Source organism: Pongo pygmaeus, chromosome 12 (assembly GCF_028885625.2).
Source record: "Pongo pygmaeus isolate AG05252 chromosome 12, NHGRI_mPonPyg2-v2.0_pri, whole genome shotgun sequence".
NCBI classification, from domain to species: domain Eukaryota; kingdom Metazoa; phylum Chordata; class Mammalia; order Primates; family Hominidae; genus Pongo; species Pongo pygmaeus.
This window is the reverse complement of record NC_072385.2, coordinates 63,850,890-63,858,371: the sequence shown is the minus strand read 5'-3', so window position 1 is coordinate 63,858,371 and position 7,482 is coordinate 63,850,890. Positions and strand designations below refer to the sequence as shown.

At 40.1% G+C, this 7,482-nt stretch overlaps 1 non-coding gene across 1 annotated transcript; it reads left to right on the top strand.

Moving 5' to 3' along the window:
- Window positions 1–1,599: 1,599 nt before the first annotated feature.
- LOC129030990 (small nucleolar RNA U13) lies at window positions 1,600–1,702 on the top strand. Its single transcript, XR_008500879.1, has one exon. It is a non-coding gene; the product is annotated as a small nucleolar RNA U13 (small nucleolar RNA).
- Window positions 1,703–7,482: the final 5,780 nt, after the last annotated feature.

The following is a 7,482-nucleotide window of genomic DNA, read 5'->3' as shown; positions in this document are numbered from 1 at the left end:
TAAAAAAAAGATTAATTGGATTTCATCAAAATTAAGAACTCTTCAAAAAACACCTAAGAGAACCAAAAGACAACCCACAGAATGGGGGAAAGCATGTGCAAGCATATGTCTGATAAGGTACTTGTACTCAGAATAGATAAAGAACTCTTACAACTCAGCAATAAAAAGCAACAAATAACCTAATTTAAGATGCACAAGGGCCAGGCATGGTGGCTCACGCCTATAATCCCAGCACTTTGGGAGCCTGAGGCAGGCAGATCACAATGTCAGGAGTTCAAGACCAGCCTGGGCAATATGGTGAAACCCTGTCTCTATGAGAAATACAAAAAAATAGCGGGGCGTGGTGGTGGGTGCCTGTGGTCACAGCTACTTGGGAGGCTGAGGCAGGAGAATCACTTGAACCTGGGAGGCAGAGGTTGCAGTGAGCCAAGATCACACCATTGCACTCCAGTGTGGGCTGAATAGATATTTCTGCAAAGAAGGTACACACATGGCCAATAAACACATGAAAAGGTGCTAAACATCATTGATTATTAGGGAAATGCATACCAAAACCACAATGAGATACTACTTTACAGCCATTAGGGTAGCTGTAATTGAAAAAACAGACAATAACAAGTGTTGACAAAGATGTGGAGAAACTGGAACTTTCATACAATGCTGGTAGAAATGTAAAATGTGCAACTGGTGGAAAACAATTTGCCAGTTTCTCAAAAGGTTAAACAGTATCACCATATGATGCAGGAATTCCAGTCATAGTGATATACCCAAGAGGAATAAAAACATATGTCTGCAAAAAAGCTTATACACAAGTGTTCATAGCAGCATTATTCGCAATAGCCAAAAAGTGGAAACAACCAAAATGTCCAGTAACTGATGAATGGATAAACAAAATATAGAATATTCATACAATGCAATATTATTCCACAATAAAAAAGAATTTAAAAAGTACTGATACATGCTACAACATGGATGAATCTTTAAAGCATTATGCTAAGTGAAAGAAGCCAGTAACAAAGGACCACATATAATATAAAATATCAGGCTGGGTGTGGTGGCTCATGTCTGTAATCCCAGCACTTTGGGAGGCCAAGGTGGGAGGATCACTTGAGGCCAGGAGTTTGAGACCAGTCTGGCCAACATGTCAAAATCCTGCCTCTACTAAAAATACAAAAATTAGCTAAGCGTGGTGGTGCACATCTGTAGTTCCAGCTACTCAGGAGGCTGAGGCATGAGAATCACTTGAACCTGGGAGGTGGAAGTTGCAGTGAGCTGAGATCACATCACTGCACTTCAGCCTGGGTGATAGAGTGAGACTCCATCTCAAAATAAAATAAAATAAAGTAAAATAAGCAACTCTATAGAGACAGAAATTAGATTAGTGGTTGCCTAGAGCTGAGGAGGCAGAGAGGGTGGGAAGGAAATGAAAGAGACTGCTAATGCGTACAGGATTTCTTTTTGAGGTGATACAAGTGTTCCAAAATTGATTGTGGTGATGGTTGCACAACTGTGAATATACAAAAAACTATTGAATTGTACACTTCACACAGGTAAACTGGTACGTGAATACCTCAACAAAGCTATTAAAAAAAGAAAGAGATCCTTTTGTAATTCATGGGTATAATGATTGGTATTCACGCATATGTGTGAGATGTGCCACACTCAAACCTTGTTATGACCTCGGCACATTACCCATCTGACCTGAGAAAAAAAAAAGAAAGAAAAATAAAAGTCCCATAAAAGTGTTATAGACTGATTTAGTCCAATGTACAAAATACTCTGGCCTGTCTGTAGAGAACTGGACAGGATATCCTGTGATGTGATGTACGGGGATGCTGTGGCAACATTTATGTCAGTTCTTCTCTCTCATTTTGTCTCTTTTGTCCTTTTCTTCTCCTCTCCACATAGCATATGATCTATTCTTTATTATCAGTTATCTATTGACAAAACAATGTGGATAACAAAGCGCCTGAAGACTCTTTTTTATTGCTCCCAAGGCCACGGCAGCTGAGCCATTCTTCCTACCTAGATGGGACTTGCTGCCGCACCTGGAATCAGCAGTTGATCTTGGCTGGGCTCTCTCATGTATTGGGGGTTGACTGGAATTTGTGGGACTAGGATGGTCTCTGCTTTTCTCCACGTGTCTTTGCATTCCTCCATTGGGCTAGCTGGGACAAGTTGTTATGCTGAGGTAGAGATGCACTAGTGAGCATGCAGAAATGCACAGGTGCTTTTCAAGTCCCTGCTTGTCTCATGTCTGATAACATTCCATTGGCCTAAGTATGTTACCAGAGGAATGTTCAGTAATAGGAGGAAGGAACAACAAAATTACAAGGCAAAGAGTGTGGAGCCAGGTAGCCTTTAATTGGGGCCATTAATACAATGCATGGACCAGTTTATAAGTTCATGCTTATCTGTTTTATAAACTCTAGGTTGTTTACTAAAGATTATGAATTCAGTCATTTCCCCTCCAAGTGAATTTTTTTCTATTTTTATTTGTTATTACAGAAGTATAAGGAATGAGTCAGAGAACATAGACAAGCTAAATGAAAACAAAGAAGTATGACATACGGCATGGTGGCTCACGCCTGTAATCCCAGCACTTTAGGAGGCTGAGGTGGGAGGATTGCTTGAGCCCAGGAGTTAAGACCAGCCTGGGGCAACATAGTGAGACCCTGTCTCTACAAAAAATTTTTTTAAAAAAGTATGAATTATCTCTTTCCTAGAGACAATCACTCTTGAGATGTAGTCTTCCACATATTTCTCTCTATATTTATAATAAGTACATATACACATATATTTCTTATTATATATATGTATAGATACATACATATGTGTGTATAATGAGAAATATTAATTTAGAACCGTCATTTGATCTTGATGAAGTTAGGTTTCACGGAATGATATGTAAAATTCACCTTCTGCACGTGGAAATTCATTGTCTCCAGGCACAGCCATCTTACGCTGTGTATAACTCCTGTCTGTGGAATGAGACACTTTGGCTTCCGCAGCAGGCTTGCCTTCTGGTATTCACGTGGTCAGTAATATTACCACATGTCCCACAAGATGGTAAACGCTGACACACAAATGTTATATAGTCATCATGTATTTTCTTGACAAATTAAAATCATTTATTTAAACATATACTTTATTTCCATTCCTTTCGAGCCTTTTTTTTTTCTTGAAGGCAGAGTCTCGCTGTATCACCCAGGTTGCAGTGCAGTGCAGTGGCACGATCTTGGCTCACTGCAACTTCCGCCTCTCAGGTTTAAGTGATTCTTCTGCCTCAGCCTCCTGAGTAGCTGGGATTACAGGTGTGTGCCACCACACCGGCTAATCTGGCTAATTTTTGTATTTTTAGTAGAGATGGGGTTTCACCATGTTGGCCAGGCTGGTCTCAAACTCCTGACCTCAGGTGATCCACCCACCTCGGCCTCCCAAAGCGCTGGGATTGCAGGCGTGAGCCACCGCGCCTGGTCTTCTTTGAGCCCATTTTCATCAAACAATTTATTACCAGTATAACGGTGTAACCAAATTTTTGTTTATAAAGAATCATAGGGCCTGGCGCAGTGGCTTATGCCTGTAATCCCAACACTTTGGGAGGCAGAGGTGGGCAGATCACTGGAGGTCAGGAGTTTGAGACCAGCCTGGCCAACATGATGAATCCTCGTCTCTACTAAAAATACAGAAAATTAGCCAGGCATGGTGGTACACACCTGTAATCCCAGATACTTGGGAGGCTGAGGCAGGAGAATTGCTTGAACCCAGGAGGTGGAGGTTGCAATGAGCCGAGATCGTGCCACTGCACTCTAGCCTGGGTGACAGAGTGAGACTCCATCTCAAAAAAAAAAAAAAAAAAAAAGAATCATAGATTTTTACCATACAATAAATACCAAAAGCACTGTAACAAAGGTGTCCATGTACCTTCTATATTCTTTATTGCAGGACTGTTCAGCCTTTATTTCCTGCACATAGTTTATATAATCTAATCTAGAATTTCTCATGTTTCCCACTGACTCTGTTGCCTGGCTGGCCTGGTCCTACTGTCTCGTATACCAAATAGTCATCAGGGGCAGCCACATCTAATACTTCTCCTACCACTACTCAAGATTGTAAAGAGTTCACCTTCCTTGCCTTATTTTACGGATAAGTGCCCAGCAGACTGCCCTTGAAAGAGACTAGATAGTTATCTTGCCTCTGGGAAGAGTTGGGGGGAAAAGTACTGATCATTACTAGTGATATTCCACTTTTAACCTTGTATCACAATGAGAACTGTGTTTGCTGCACACGTGTCTTATACAAAGAGGCAGGGTAGGAACCGAAGCACAAAGTGAAGGTTTACCAAACTCATTCCAGCATATTATAATGCAACTATGAATATGTGGCTAAAAAATGACAAATGGCCAGGCACGGTGGCTCATGCCTGTAATCCCAGCATTTTGGTAAGTCGAAGCAGGTGGATCACTAGAGGTCAAGAGATCGAGACCATCCTGGCCAACATGGTGAAACCTCGTCTCTACTGAAAACACAAAAATTAGCTGGGTGTAGTGGCACACACCTCTAGTCCCAGCTACTTGGGAGGCTGAGGCAGGAGAATTGCTTGAACCTGGGAGGTGGAGGTTGCAGTGAACCGAGATCTCACCACTGCACTCCAGCCTGGCGACAGAGAGAGACTCAATTTCAAAAAAAAAAAAAAGACAAATGAGACAAATGCTAAAATGGAGATGGTGACTGTCCCAAAGTAAACTTGAAGCAAGGTCACTCTAATTATAAAGCTATAGTAACTAAGACAATGTGGCATGGGCACAGGGATAGACAATTGGCAGAATAGAGAGACCAGAAATTGATCTATGGATAAATGGAGACCTGATAGATGACATATACATGGGGAAAAGAGTAAATAGTACTGGAAAATTTGGTTATCTACGGAAAATGAAAGTGGACCCTTACCTTACATCAATCATAAAAATCAATTCAGGGTCAGACGTGGTGGCTCACACCTATAATTCTAGCACTCTAGGAGGTTGAAACAGGGCAGACTGCTTGAGCTCAGGAGTTTGAGACCAGCCTGGGCAACATAGTGAGACCCCTGTCTCTGCCAAAAACACAAAATTTAGCCAGCCATGATGGTGCACACCGGTAGGCTCAGCTACTCAGGAAGCTGAGGTGGGAGGATCACTTGAGCCCAGAAGGTCAAGGCTGCAGTGAGCCAAGATCACATCACTGCACTCCAGCATGGGTGACGGAGACAGACTCCGTCTCAAAAAAAAAAAAAAAAAAAAGAAGAAGAAGAAGAGAATACAATCAATAATCAATTCAGAATGGACCTAAATGTGAAGGGCAAATGTTTAAAATATTTAGATAATAGAATGAGTAGAATAGCTTTATGACTTTGGGGTGGAGAAGGATTCCTTAAATAAAACACAAAAAGCACAAACCTTTAAAAAATGATAAATTTGAGACTACATTAAAATTAATAACTTTTGTTTGTAAAAACATCATAAAATGTATAAAATGACAGGCCAAAACTCAATCAAAATATCTGCAACTCAAGTAACAGAAAAGCTTAGCATCCTGAATATGTAAAGAACTCCTATGAATCAATAAGAACCAATACAAGAGAAAAAGCAATGCAAAAAAGACCTGTCAAGACATTTTACAGAATAAAAACTGTGAATTGGGCATAGTAGCTCATGCCCATAATCCCAGCACTTTGAGAGGCCAAAGTCGGTGGATCATCTGAGATCAGGAGTTCTAGACTACCCTGGCAAACATGGTGAAACTCTGTCTCTACTAAAAATACAAAAATTAACCAGGCGTAGTGGCACATGCCTGTAATTCCAGCTACTCAGGAGGCTGAAACTGGAGAACTGCTTGAACTTGGGAGGCAAAGTTTGCAGTGAGCTGAGATTGCGCCACTGCACTCCAGCCTGGGTGATATAGTGAGGCTCCATCTCAAAAAAAAAAAAAATATATATATATATATACACATATGAATTGTCAATAAGTACACAAAAAAGATGCTTGACCTCATTCATAGTCAGGGAAATGCAACACCAATCCTTGGTAAGGCATACTATCACTGCTAAAGAGTCAGAAACCAACAAGTGTTAATGAGATGTGGAGCAACTAGAACTCTCATTCACTGCAACTGAGAGTATAAACTGTACAACTAATTTGCAAAACATTTTGATATTTTATTAAAAGTGCACAAACCTTATGACTCAGTGATTCAATTCTCACATGTTTACATCCTAGAAAAACTCTTGAGGATGAGTACCAGAAGATATGTGGGAAATGATCTTAAAACATTGTTTTTATAGCAAACAAACAAACAAATATAATTGGAAGCAACCCATTATTTATAAATTGGAGATAACTTGTGGGATATTCATGAACTACAGTTACATGGATCAACATGGTTGAATATAAAACACTACTGAGTGAAAAAAAGATTATTATGTACTTTATTATTTATTTTATTTTATTTATTTATTTATTTATTTTTTGAGACAGAATCTCGCTCTGTCACCCAGGCTGGAGTACAGTGGTGTGATCTCGGCTCAGTGCAACCTCTGCCTCTTGGGTTCAAGTGATTCTCCTGCCTCAGCCTCCTGAGTAGCTGGGTTTACAGTTGTGTGCCACCACACCCAACTAATTTTTGTATTTTTAGTAGAGACGAGGTTTTGCCATGTTGGCCAGGCTGGTCTTGAACTCCTGACCTCAAGTGATCTGCCTGCCCTGGCCCCCCAAACTGCTGAGATTACAGGCGTGAGCCACCACAGCCAGCCTATTATGTATTTTAAACAATATTATGTATCTAATAAATACATGATAGTATAATTTTGTTTATATAAATTATACCTTTTAAAAACAGCAAAACCAAACAATATTTTTGTGGATACCTACATGTGTAGAAATAGCATAAAAACATGCTAGTAAATGCCAAAGAAGATATTCAGAATGATGACTATGCATGGGGAGAGAGGGAAGGAAATGGGTTTGGGGAGAGGTTCATAAACGGTTTCAACAGTGTTAATCACTTTGTTTCTTTTTTTAAAGACCTGAAACAATGAAGGGAACACACTAATATTTTATGACACTGTTGGTGGCTTTATGGAAGTCAATATATTTTTTTCTGTATATAGTCAATTAGTATATGTAACATATGAAAAAAAGCTCATTATCACTGGTCATTAGAGAGATGCAGATCAAAACCACAATGAGACACCATCTCATGCCAGTTAGAATGGCGATCATTAAAAAGTCAGGAAACAACAGGTGCTGGAGAGGATGTGGAGAAACAGGAATGCTTGTACACTGTTGGTGGGACTGTAAACTAGTTCAACCATTGTGGAAGACAGTGTGGTGATTCCTCAAGGATCTAGAACGAAAAATACCATTTGACCCAGTGATCCCATTACTGGGCATATACCCAAAGGATTATAAATCATTCTACTATAAAGACACATGCACAGGTAT